The sequence below is a fragment of the Eptatretus burgeri genome, chromosome 17 (assembly GCF_056783735.1).
Source record: "Eptatretus burgeri isolate ZD-2024b chromosome 17, Ebu_testis_v1, whole genome shotgun sequence".
Taxonomy (NCBI): domain Eukaryota; kingdom Metazoa; phylum Chordata; class Myxini; order Myxiniformes; family Myxinidae; genus Eptatretus; species Eptatretus burgeri.
In genome coordinates, this window is record NC_140977.1 from 4,472,431 (window position 1) to 4,485,446 (window position 13,016).

The 13,016-nt window shown below is 44.4% G+C and overlaps 1 protein-coding gene across 2 annotated transcripts in view; it reads right to left on the minus strand.

Moving 5' to 3' along the window:
* Positions 1-8,552, minus strand: part of LOC147009145 (uncharacterized) — an 88,117-nt gene extending 79,565 nt beyond the window's left edge. For both annotated transcript variants that reach the window (XM_085862807.1, XM_085862808.1), the window contains exon 1: positions 8,358-8,552. The gene's annotated coding sequence lies outside the window, so the exon portion shown is untranslated. The remainder of the gene's footprint in view (positions 1-8,357) is intronic.
* Between the last annotated feature and the right edge of the window lie 4,464 nt (positions 8,553-13,016).

Sequence of the window (13,016 nt, forward strand, 5' to 3'; positions counted from 1 at the left end):
AGTATGGTAATGTAAGGTGCAGTGTGGTGAAGTATGGTAATGTAAGGTGCAGTGTAGTAAAGTATGGTTATGTAAGGTGCAGTGTGGTGAAGTATGGTAATGTAAGGTGCAGGGTGGTAAAGTATGGTAATGTAAGGTGCAGTGTGGTGAAGTATGATAATGTAAGGTGCAGTGTAGTAAACTATGGTAATGTAAGGTGCAGTGTAGTAAAGTATGGTAATGTAAGGTGCAGTGTAGTGAAGTATGATAATGTAAGGTGCAGTGTAGTAAACTATGGTAATGTAAGGTGCAGTGTAGTAAAGTATGGTAATGTAAGGTGCAGTGTGGTGAAGTATGGTAATGTAAGGTGCAGTGTACTAAAGTATGGTAAGGTAAGGTGCAGTGTACTAAAGTATGGCAATGTAAGGTGCAGTGTGGTGAAGTATGGTAATGTAAGGTGCAGTGTAGTAAAGTATGGAAATTTAAGGTGCAGTGTGGTGAAGTATGGTAATGTAAGGTGCAGTGTGGTGAAGTATGGTAATGTAAGGTGCAGTGTAGTAAAGTATGGTTATGTAAGGTGCAGTGTGGTGAAGTATGGTAATGTAAGGTGCAGGGTGGTAAACTATGGTAATGTAAGGTGCAGTGTGGTGAAGTATGGTAATGTAAGGTGCAGTGTAGTAAAGTATGGTTATGTAAGGTGCAGTGTGGTGAAGTATGGTAATGTAAGGTGCAGTGTAGTAAAGTATGGTAATGTAAGGTGCAGTGTAGTAAAGTATGGTTATGTAAGGTACAGTGTAGTAAAGTATGGTAATGTAAGGTGCAGTGTGGTGAAGTATGGTAATGTAAGGTGCAGTGTAGTAAAGTATGGTAATGTAAGGTACAGTGCAGTAAAGTATGGTAATGTAAGGTGCAGTGTGGTGATGTATGGTAATGTAAGGTGCAGTGTAGTAAAGTATGGTAATGTAAGGTGCAGTGTAGTAAAGTATGGTAATGTAAGGTACAGTGTAGTAAAGTATGGTAATTTAAGGTGCAGTGTGGTGAAGTATGATAATGTCAGGTGCAGTGTAGTAAAGTATGGTAATGTAAGGTACTGTATGAAGCTAGAGTGTAGTAATGCAAGGTACTGTAAAGTAGAGTGTAGTAAAGTATGGTTATGTAAGGTGCAGTGTGGTGAAGTATGGTAATGTAAGGTGCAGTGTAGTAAAGTATGGTAATGTAAGGTGCAGTGCAGTAAAGTATGGTAATGTAAGGTACAGTGTAGTAAAGTATGGTAATGTAAGGTGCAGTGTGGTGAAGTATGATAATGTCAGGTGCAGTGTAGTAAAGTATGGTAATGTAAGGTGCAGTGTGGTGAAGTATGATAATGTAAGGTGCAGTGTAGTAAAGTATGGTAATGTAAGGTGCAGTGTGGTGAAGTATGATAATGTAAGGTGCAGTGTAGTAAAGTATGGTAATGTAAGGTGCAGTGTGGTGAAGTATGATAATGTCAGGTGCAGTGTAGTAAAGTATGGTAATGTAAGGTGCAGTGTGGTGAAGTATGATAATGTAAGGTGCAGTGTAGTAAAGTATGGTAATGTAAGGTGCAGTGTGGTGAAGTATGGTAATGTAAGGTGCAGTGTAGTAAAGTATGGTAATGCAAGGTGCAGTGTGGTGAAGTATGATAATGTCAGGTGCAGTGTAGTAAAGTATGGTAATGTAAGGTGCAGTGTGGTGAAGTATGATAATGTAAGGTGCAGTGTAGTAAAGTATGGTAATGTAAGGTGCAGTGTAGTAAAGTATGGTAATGTAAGGTGCAGTGTGGTGAAGTATGGTAATGTAAGGTGCAGTGTACTAAAGTATGGTAAGGTAAGGTGCAGTGTACTAAAGTATGGCAATGTAAGGTGCAGTGTAGTAAAGTATGGAAATTTAAGGTGCAGTGTGGTGAAGTATGGTAATGTAAGGTGCAGTGTGGTGAAGTATGGTAATGTAAGGTGCAGTGTAGTAAAGTATGGTTATGTAAGGTGCAGTGTGGTGAAGTATGGTAATGTAAGGTGCAGGGTGGTAAAGTATGGTAATGTAAGGTGCAGTGTGGTGAAGTATGATAATGTAAGGTGCAGTGTCGTAAACTATGGTAATGTAAGGTGCAGTGTGGTGAAGTATGGTAATGTAAGGTGCAGTGTAGTAAAGTATGGTTATGTAAGGTGCAGTGTGGTGAAGTATGGTAATGTAAGGTGCAGTGTAGTAAAGTATGGTAATGTAAGGTGCAGTGTGGTGAAGTATGATAATGTCAGGTGCAGTGTAGTAAAGTATGGTAATGTAAGGTGCAGTGCAGTAAAGTATGGTAATGTAAGGTACAGTGTAGTAAAGTATGGTAATGTAAGGTGCAGTGTGGTGAAGTATGATAATGTCAGGTGCAGTGTAGTAAAGTATGGTTATGTAAGGTGCAGTGTGGTGAAGTATGGTAATGTAAGGTGCAGTGTAGTAAAGTATGGTTATGTAAGGTGCAGTGTGGTGAAGTATGGTAATGTAAGGTGCAGTGTAGTAAAGTATGGTTATGTAAGGTGCAGTGCAGTGAAGTATGGTAATGTAAGGTACAGTGTAGTAAAGTATGGTAATGTAAGGTACAGTGTAGTAAAGTATGGTAATGTAAGGTGCAGTGTGGTGAAGTATGGTAATGTAAGGTGGAGTGTAGTAAAGTATGGTAATGTAAGGTTCAGTGTGGTGAAGTATGATAATGTCAGGTGCAGTGTAGTAAAGTATGGTAATGTAAGGTGCAGTGCAGTAAAGTATGGTAATGTAAGGTGCAGTGTGGTGAAGTATGGTAATGTAAGGTGCAGTGTGGTGAAGTATGGTAATGTAAGGTGCAGTGTAGTAAAGTATGGTAATGTAAGGTGCAGTGTAGTAAAGTATAGTAATGTAAGGTGCAGTGTAGTAAAGTATGGTTATGTAAGGTGCAGTGTGGTGAAGTATGATAATGTCAGGTGCAGTGTAGTAAAGTATGGTAATGTAAGGTGCAGTGCAGTAAAGTATGGTAATGTAAGGTACAGTGTAGTAAAGTATGGTAATGTAAGGTGCAGTGTAGTAAAGTATGGTTATGTAAGGTGCAGTGTGGTGAAGTATGGTAATGTAAGGTGCAGTGTAGTAAAGTATGGTAATGTAAGGTGCAGTGCAGTAAAGTATGGTAATGTAAGGTGCAGTGTAGTAAAGTATGGTAATGTAAGGTGCAGTGCAGTAAAGTATGGTAATGTAAGGTACAGTGTAGTAAAGTATGGTAATGTAAGGTGCAGTGTAGTAAAGTATGGTAATGTAAGGTGCAGTGTGGTGAAGTATGGTAATGTAAGGTGCAGTGTAGTAAAGTATGGTAATGTAAGGTGCAGTGTAGTAAAGTATGGTAATGTAAGGTGCAGTGTAGTAAAGTATGGTAATGTAAGGTGCAGTGTAGTAAAGTATGGTTATGTAAGGTGCAGTGTGGTGAAGTATGATAATGTCAGGTGCAGTGTAGTAAAGTATGGTAATGTAAGGTGCAGTGCAGTAAAGTATGGTAATGTAAGGTACAGTGTAGTAAAGTATGGTAATTTAAGGTGCAGTGTGGTGAAGTATGATAATGTCAGGTGCAGTGTAGTAAAGTATGGTAATGTAAGGTACTGTATGAAACTAGAGTGTAGTAATGCAAGGTACTGTAAAGTAGAGTGTAGTAAAGTATGGTTATGTAAGGTGCAGTGTGGTGAAGTATGCTAATGTAAGGTGCAGTGTAGTAAAGTATGGTAATGTAAGGTGCAGTGCAGTAAAGTATGGTAATGTAAGGTACAGTGTAGTAAAGTATGGTAATGTAAGGTGCAGTGTGGTGAAGTATGATAATGTCAGGTGCAGTGTAGTAAAGTATGGTAATGTAAGGTGCAGTGTAGTAAAGTATGGTAATGTAAGGTGCAGTGTGGTGAAGTATGGTAATGTAAGGTGCAGTGTACTAAAGTATGGTAAGGTAAGGTGCAGTGTACTAAAGTATGGCAATGTAAGGTGCAGTGTAGTAAAGTATGGAAATTTAAGGTGCAGTGTGGTGAAGTATGGTAATGTAAGGTGCAGTGTGGTGAAGTATGGTAATGTAAGGTGCAGTGTAGTAAAGTATGGTTATGTAAGGTGCAGTGTGGTGAAGTATGGTAATGTAAGGTGCAGGGTGGTAAAGTATGGTAATGTAAGGTGCAGTGTGGTGAAGTATGATAATGTAAGGTGCAGTGTAGTAAACTATGGTAATGTAAGGTGCAGTGCAGTAAAGTATGGTAATGTAAGGTACAGTGTAGTAAAGTATGGTAATGTAAGGTGCAGTGTGGTGAAGTATGATAATGTCAGGTGCAGTGTAGTAAAGTATGGTAATGTAAGGTGCAGTGTAGTAAAGTATGGTAATGTAAGGTGCAGTGTGGTGAAGTATGATAATGTCAGGTGCAGTGTAGTAAAGTATGGTAATGTAAGGTACTGTATGAAGGTAGAGTGTAGTAATGCAAGGTACTGTAAAGTAGAGTGTAGTAAAGTATGGTTATGTAAGGTGCAGTGTGGTGAAGTATGGTAATGTAAGGTGCAGTGTAGTAAAGTATGGTAATGTAAGGTGCAGTGCAGTAAAGTATGGTAATGTAAGGTACAGTGTAGTAAAGTATGGTAATGTAAGGTGCAGTGTGGTGAAGTATGATAATGTCAGGTGCAGTGTAGTAAAGTATGGTAATGTAAGGTGCAGTGTGGTGAAGTATGATAATGTAAGGTGCAGTGTAGTAAAGTATGGTAATGTAAGGTGCAGTGTGGTGAAGTATGATAATGTAAGGTGCAGTGTAGTAAAGTATGGTAATGTAAGGTGCAGTGTGGTGAAGTATGATAATGTCAGGTGCAGTGTAGTAAAGTATGGTAATGTAAGGTGCAGTGTGGTGAAGTATGATAATGTAAGGTGCAGTGTAGTAAAGTATGGTAATGTAAGGTGCAGTGTGGTGAAGTATGGTAATGTAAGGTGCAGTGTAGTAAAGTATGGTAATGCAAGGTGCAGTGTGGTGAAGTATGATAATGTCAGGTGCAGTGTAGTAAAGTATGGTAATGTAAGGTGCAGTGTGGTGAAGTATGATAATGTAAGGTGCAGTGTAGTAAAGTATGGTAATGTAAGGTGCAGTGTAGTAAAGTATGGTAATGTAAGGTGCAGTGTGGTGAAGTATGGTAATGTAAGGTGCAGTGTACTAAAGTATGGTAAGGTAAGGTGCAGTGTACTAAAGTATGGCAATGTAAGGTGCAGTGTAGTAAAGTATGGAAATTTAAGGTGCAGTGTGGTGAAGTATGGTAATGTAAGGTGCAGTGTGGTGAAGTATGGTAATGTAAGGTGCAGTGTAGTAAAGTATGGTTATGTAAGGTGCAGTGTGGTGAAGTATGGTAATGTAAGGTGCAGGGTGGTAAAGTATGGTAATGTAAGGTGCAGTGTGGTGAAGTATGATAATGTAAGGTGCAGTGTCGTAAACTATGGTAATGTAAGGTGCAGTGTGGTGAAGTATGGTAATGTAAGGTGCAGTGTAGTAAAGTATGGTTATGTAAGGTGCAGTGTGGTGAAGTATGGTAATGTAAGGTGCAGTGTAGTAAAGTATGGTAATGTAAGGTGCAGTGTGGTGAAGTATGATAATGTCAGGTGCAGTGTAGTAAAGTATGGTAATGTAAGGTGCAGTGCAGTAAAGTATGGTAATGTAAGGTACAGTGTAGTAAAGTATGGTAATGTAAGGTGCAGTGTGGTGAAGTATGATAATGTCAGGTGCAGTGTAGTAAAGTATGGTAATGTAAGGTGCAGTGTAGTAAAGTATGGTAATGTAAGGTGCAGTGTGGTGAAGTATGGTAATGTAAGGTGCAGTGTACTAAAGTATGGTAAGGTAAGGTGCAGTGTACTAAAGTATGGCAATGTAAGGTGCAGTGTAGTAAAGTATGGAAATTTAAGGTGCAGTGTGGTGAAGTATGGTAATGTAAGGTGCAGTGTGGTGAAGTATGGTAATGTAAGGTGCAGTGTAGTAAAGTATGGTTATGTAAGGTGCAGTGTGGTGAAGTATGGTAATGTAAGGTGCAGGGTGGTAAAGTATGGTAATGTAAGGTGCAGTGTGGTGAAGTATGATAATGTAAGGTGCAGTGTAGTAAACTATGGTAATGTAAGGTGCAGTGCAGTAAAGTATGGTAATGTAAGGTACAGTGTAGTAAAGTATGGTAATGTAAGGTGCAGTGTAGTAAAGTATGGTAATGTAAGGTGCAGTGTAGTAAAGTATGGTAATGTAAGGTGCAGTGTAGTGAAGTATGGTAATGTAAGGTGCAGTGTACTAAAGTATGGTAAGGTAAGGTGCAGTGTACTAAAGTATGGCAATGTAAGGTGCAGTGTGGTGAAGTATGGTAATGTAAGGTGCAGTGTAGTAAAGTATGGAAATTTAAGGTGCAGTGTGGTGAAGTATGGTAATGTAAGGTGCAGTGTGGTGAAGTATGGTAATGTAAGGTGCAGTGTAGTAAAGTATGGTTATGTAAGGTGCAGTGTGGTGAAGTATGGTAATGTAAGGTGCAGGGTGGTAAACTATGGTAATGTAAGGTGCAGTGTGGTGAAGTATGGTAATGTAAGGTGCAGTGTAGTAAAGTATGGTTATGTAAGGTGCAGTGTGGTGAAGTATGGTAATGTAAGGTGCAGTGTAGTAAAGTATGGTAATGTAAGGTGCAGTGTGGTGAAGTATGATAATGTCAGGTGCAGTGTAGTAAAGTATGGTAATGTAAGGTGCAGTGCAGTAAAGTATGGTAATGTAAGGTACAGTGTAGTAAAGTATGGTAATGTAAGGTGCAGTGTGGTGAAGTATGATAATGTCAGGTGCAGTGTAGTAAAGTATGGTTATGTAAGGTGGAGGGTGGTGAAGTATGGTAATGTAAGGTGCAGTGTAGTAAAGTATGGTTATGTAAGGTGCAGTGTGGTGAAGTATGGTAATGTAAGGTGCAGTGTAGTAAAGTATGGTTATGTAAGGTGCAGTGCAGTGAAGTATGGTAATGTAAGGTACAGTGTAGTAAAGTATGGTAATGTAAGGTACAGTGTAGTAAAGTATGGTTATGTAAGGTGCAGTGTGGTGAAGTATGGTAATGTAAGGTGCAGTGTAGTAAAGTATGGTAATGTAAGGTGCAGTGTGGTGAAGTATGGTAATGTAAGGTTCAGTGTGGTGAAGTATGATAATGTCAGGTGCAGTGTAGTAAAGTATGGTAATGTAAGGTGCAGTGTGGTGAAGTATGGTAATGTAAGGTGCAGTGTAGTAAAGTATGGTAATGTAAGGTGCAGTGTAGTAAAGTATGGTAATGTAAGGTGCAGTGTAGTAAAGTATGGTAATGTAAGGTGCAGTGTAGTAAAGTATGGTTATGTAAGGTACAGTGTAGTAAAGTATGGTAATGTAAGGTGCAGTGTGGTGAAGTATGGTAATGTAAGGTGCAGTGTAGTAAAGTATGGTAATGTAAGGTGCAGTGTAGTAAAGTATGGTAATGTAAGGTACAGTGTAGTAAAGTATGGTAATGTAAGGTGCAGTGTGGTGAAGTATGGTCATGTAAGGTACAGTGTAGTAAAGTATGGTAATGTAAGGTGCAGTGTGGTGAAGTATGGTAATGTAAGGTGCAGTGTAGTAAAGTATGGTAATGTAAGGTGCAGTGTAGTAAAGTATGGTAATGTAAGGTGCAGTGTAGTAAAGTATGGTAATGTAAGGTGCAGTGTAGTAAAGTATGGTAATGTAAGGTGCAGTGTAGTAAAGTATGGTAATGTAAGGTACAGTGTAGTAAAGTATGGTAATGTAAGGTGCAGTGTGGTGAAGTATGGTAATGTAAGGTGCAGTGTAGTAAAGTATGGTAATGTAAGGTGCAGTGTGGTGAAGTATGGTAATGTAAGGTACAGTGCAGTAAAGTATGGTAATGTAAGGTGCAGTGTGGTGAAGTATGGTAATGTAAGGTGCAGTGTAGTAAAGTATGGTAATGTAAGGTGCAGTGTAGTAAAGTATGGTAATGTAAGGTACAGTGTAGTAAAGTATGGTAATGTAAGGTGCAGTGTGGTGAAGTATGGTAATGTAAGGTACAGTGCAGTAAAGTATGGTAATGTAAGGTGCAGTGTGGTGAAGTATGGTAATGTAAGGTGCAGTGTAGTAAAGTATGGTAATGTAAGGTGCAGTGTGGTGATGTATGGTAATGTAAGGTACAGTGTAGTAAAGTATGGTAATGTAAGGTGCAGTGTGGTGAAGTATGGTAATGTAAGGTACAGTGCAGTAAAGTATGGTAATGTAAGGTGTAGTGTGGTGAAGTATGGTAATGTAAGGTACAGTGTAGTAAAGAAAGGTACTGTATGAAGCTAGAGTGTAGTAATGCAAGGTACTGTAAAGTAGAGTGTAGTAAAGTACCTTTCTGTATGTAGAGTGTAGTGAATTGGTACACGAGTCTGGAGCACGCGCGATTCCGTAAATGTGCGTCACATGACGCGTCCCTTCTCCAAACGATCTTATTCACGAGTTCCACCCAGCAGATTATTAATGTTAATCACGTGATCTCTATAATTTGGACGAACTGTGAGGGGGAAAAATTCGTTCTTCAACTGACCATTGATCAAAATCACGTGATCCCACCCCTGACCGCCCTCTCCCCTCCTTCGGGTTTGGACTCCGCCCCTACCCCTCCCTCGGGTTTGGACTCCGCCCTCTCCCCTCACTCGGGTTTGGACCCAGCCCTCTCCCTCCCTCGGGTTTGGACCCCGCCCTCTTCCCCTCCCTCGGGTTTGGACCCCGCCCTCTCCTCTCCTCGGGTTTGGACCCCGCCCTCTCCCCCTCCCTCGGGTTTGGACCCCGCCCTCTCCCCTCCCTCGGGTTTGGACGCCGCCCTCTCCCCCTCCCTCGGGTTTGGACCCCGCCCTCTCCCCTCCCTCGGGTTTGGACCCCGCCCTCTCCCCTCCCTCGGGTTTGGACCCCGCCCTCTCCCCCTACCTCGGGTTTGGACCCCGCCCTCTCCCCCTACCTCGGGTTTGGACTCCGCCCTCTCCCCCTCCCTCGGGTTTGGACCCCGCCCTCTCCCCCTGCCTCGGGTTTGGACCCCGTCCTCTCCCCCTCCCTCGGGTTTGGACCCCGCCCTCTCCCCCTCCCTCGGGTTTGGACCCCGCCCTCTCCCCTCCCTCGGGTTTGGACCCCGCCCTCTCCCCTCCCTCGGGTTTGGACCCCGCCCTCTCCCCTCCCTCGGGTTTGGACCCCGCCCTCTCCCCTCCCTCGGGTTTGGACCCCGCCCTCTCCCCCTACCTCGGGTTTGGACTCCGCCCTCTCCCCCTCCCTCGGGTTTGGACCCCGCCCTCTCCCCTCCCTCGGGTTTGGACCCCGCCCTCTCCCCTCCCTCGGGTTTGGACCCCGCCCTCTCCCCTCCCTCGGGTTTGGACCCCGTCCTCTCCCCTCCCTCGGGTTTGGACCCCGCCCTCTCCCCCTCCCTCGGGTTTGGACCCCGCCCTCTCCCCTCCCTCGGGTTTGGACCCCGCCCTCTCCCCCTACCTCGGGTTTGGACCCCGCCCTCTCCCCCTCCCTCGGGTTTGGACCCCGCCCTCTCCCCTCCCTCGGGTTTGGCCCCCGCCCTCTCCCCTCCCTCGGGTTTGGACCCCGCCCTCTCCCCTCCCTCGGGTTTGGACCCCGTCCTCTCCCCTCCCTCGGGTTTGGACCCCGCCCTCTCCCCTCCCTCGGGTTTGGACCCCGCCCTCTCCCCTCCCTCGGGTTTGGACCCCGCCCTCTCCCCCTCCCTCGGGTTTGGACCCCGCCCTCTTCCCCTGCCTCGGGTTTGGACCCCTCCCTCGGGTTTGGACCCCGCCCTCTCCCCTCCCTCGGGTTTGGACCCCGTCCTCTCCCCTCCCTCGGGTTTGGACCCCGCCCTCTCCCCTCCCTCGGGTTTGGACCCCGCCTCCACCCCTTCTCCGGTTTCGTTGTTCCAGGGAAGAATCGCAATTATGATAAAAATGTTTTTCATTCTTGTTTTTCCTTCACAATGGTTTAATTCGTGGTGGTTCTATTTGTTCTGTTTATAACTTGTTGAAAAGTTAAATGTTTTTGTTAAATTATATTTCGTGAAACATGATGTCATTAACCTTGCTGATTTGGATATAAATATGTAACAATTCCAATTTGAATATACAGTACAGTACAGTACGGTACAGTACAGTACAGTACAGTTCGAGTAAATTACACGTGGTTCGTTCCTCGCGGGTTCATCCCACCACGAGGTTCGATACACATTTACATGGAGAGAATTGAGGTCTCCTCCCCACACCAAACCCCCAGGAGTCGGGATTATGATTTCTCAATCATGATTCGGACTGAAGGAGACGCCAAAAAACAAAACACTGGTCTACACGGGCCTTGCTGCTGTTGCTGTTGTGGTTGATTGTTTTTTTAGCTCATCTGGAATTTAAATTCCAGATCAGGTATTGTCATCATGCTCCGTCTGTCCCTCCATCCGTCCCCTATTTGGACTTCTCCGGCCAAACCGCTTGGCCGATCGGTCTGAAATTTGTCAGCAAGGTTCCTCTCCTGACTGGGAACGGGGATTGCAAAGCTGCTGTTATTCTTTTTCTTCATCTTCTTCCGTTTGGGTTTTATGGCGCTTTCAGAGCCACGAGGCTCGATATACGCCACACATCCCAACCTCGACGTCATAATGAAGGAGCGATAATGTTCCCCCCCCCCCCCCAAATTTTTATATGGCTTTCCCGCTCTCTTTTCGAAATCTCAGCATGGCCCTACAGAGTCGAGGATGCTTCTGGTTCAGCATGCTTAACATTTCCAGCAGGTTTGATACTTTGATCCCCATCCCTCTAATATTCCAGATAAAACTTTATGTACCTTCCTCATGGAGTTGACATTTAACAAATTGGTGCACCAAATCCTCAGGCTTCCTACAATAGCCACAGTGCCCTGTAGAATGACATCCTATTCCATGAAGGTAAGAATTTAGACGACAGTGTCCGATTCTCACCCTCCTTAAAGCCACCTGATCTCTTCGGGCAAGCAAGCCAGGGAAGCTTCACCGGAGGCCTCACATCCAGGTGCACCTTCTGACAAAATCTTGCCTTCGTACCGGTGTTCCACTGGAATTGCCATTTTTGCATGATCAGGTCCTTAACTGGACTGATGATGTCTGATGGACCCAGAGGGATTTCCGTAACCTTATCACTTTTAAGGGCTTGCTTCACCGCTGTGTTGAGAATATATGTATAACAAGCTAATGGTAAAAGTTATGTAACCCAACAGCATCAATGTTTGTTTGTTCTGTGATTAGCAACTCCCTGCTAGCATGCAAAGTCCTCGCGCATGCGCAACAAAAAGGAGGTCTTCAAGTGGAGTCCGTATTGGAACATGGCGTGTTGTCAGTTCGAGGAGAATCTGCCAGAATCCTGATGCACCATCCAGCTTCGAGAATACCGATGACCCACATAGCTGGTGGTCCACAACTTTTTGAGATATCATATTGTTCTGGGCCAGGGTTCGGTGGCGATAAACGACCACCAGGTGGAGCAGTATAGCCGTCTCCCACCGAACACCCGGAATTTAGGTCGTGACTCTCGGATAAGTCCGAAAGGTCACGGGTCACTTAAAGGACCGTGGTCGCCAATATTTCAACGGCATGGGGTAGGGCTAATTGCCTAATTTCAATATACCTAAATACCCACGCCGTCTGACTACCGGGGAAGCCACACCCTCGGCTGACTTTGTCCAAACCGAGTCGCTATCACCGACTCGGATCTGGGGTAAAGCCGCGCCGGACCCAATGACAACTTACCGGCCCAGACAGCCTCACTAATTCTCAATACGCACCGTGCTGGGCCAATGGTTGAAATGACAGGCAACGAACTTGAACATTTAACAGATATTTATTTACAATAACAAGACACAGTGCAGACTTAATCACGAATATCAGGCAGGCAATGTACAGTGAGCAAAAGCACTTAACAGTTCTACTTATCAGACTGGCGTCACACACACACCCAAAAGAAATGGACCCCGTGGGGTCTTAATTCGGTCCCTCAGCTCAGGAGGGAAAGGGGAGCTGGGGACCAGGGCCTCGCCGGGTACCTTTCCGCCTCGTGCGGTTTCACCGGACCCGCACTTGTGGAGCTCGGAGTCCGTGGATGGGAACGGGGATCCCAGCTCGAGCATTCCAACGCAAACCACCACGGTGGGACTCGAACACACGACCCAGAGTCCACGGGCCCACGACCCTGGCTGCTCGGTCACCACCACCACCACCACCACCACAAGGAGCCACCGCAAAGGACCACAGACCACTAAGCAATCGCCACGATCACTCCTCTTCTATCTTGAGGTGGGAGGGATTTTTTTCCTCGCCACTCACTTCCTGATTGGATGGTTCCATCGCGCGATACGCTGGCCGTCCCTCATTGGACAGGCCCGCGGAAGGCAGGGCAACTCCCACCTTTCTAGGGCGGAGTTGGAGCTGAGGCGATTGTAGCTCCGCCTACCTCCTCACCTAAGGCCACGTGCATAATGGCGACGGTGGAGCGAGGCCATGGTCCGCTGTTGTTGTTGTTGTAGTTGATGTATAAAACCTGACTATAAAATAACTCACAGCGCACACAAAATTCCCATTCGACATAGGGGATGGATTCTAACTATAAGCACATACTTATCGAAATAACTGAACAATGGGACTGCTGTCTGTTTGTGTGCAAAAGCAGCCAGATCCGTAACAGTATTATAGATAGTTTTTGGCTTTATCTCTCAGTGGTGAAGAATCACGTAAAAAAAAAATATAGTATTGGATCCAGATCCAGATCTTCATCAAAATCTAAACAGTTCTTCCTTGTCACACACCCAACATGTCCACCAAGTTTTATCCGGATCCGTCCATCACTTTTTGAGATATCCTGCACACAAACAGACAAACAACAAAAAGACGTCGTGCAGAGCACAATACTTGCAAAACCTACCCCCCTCTCCAAAGGTTGCCATGGATACATCAAATTGTCCATTTCAATCAGATTAAAATTCACAATCTTAGTCAAAGTTCAGGTCAATCGG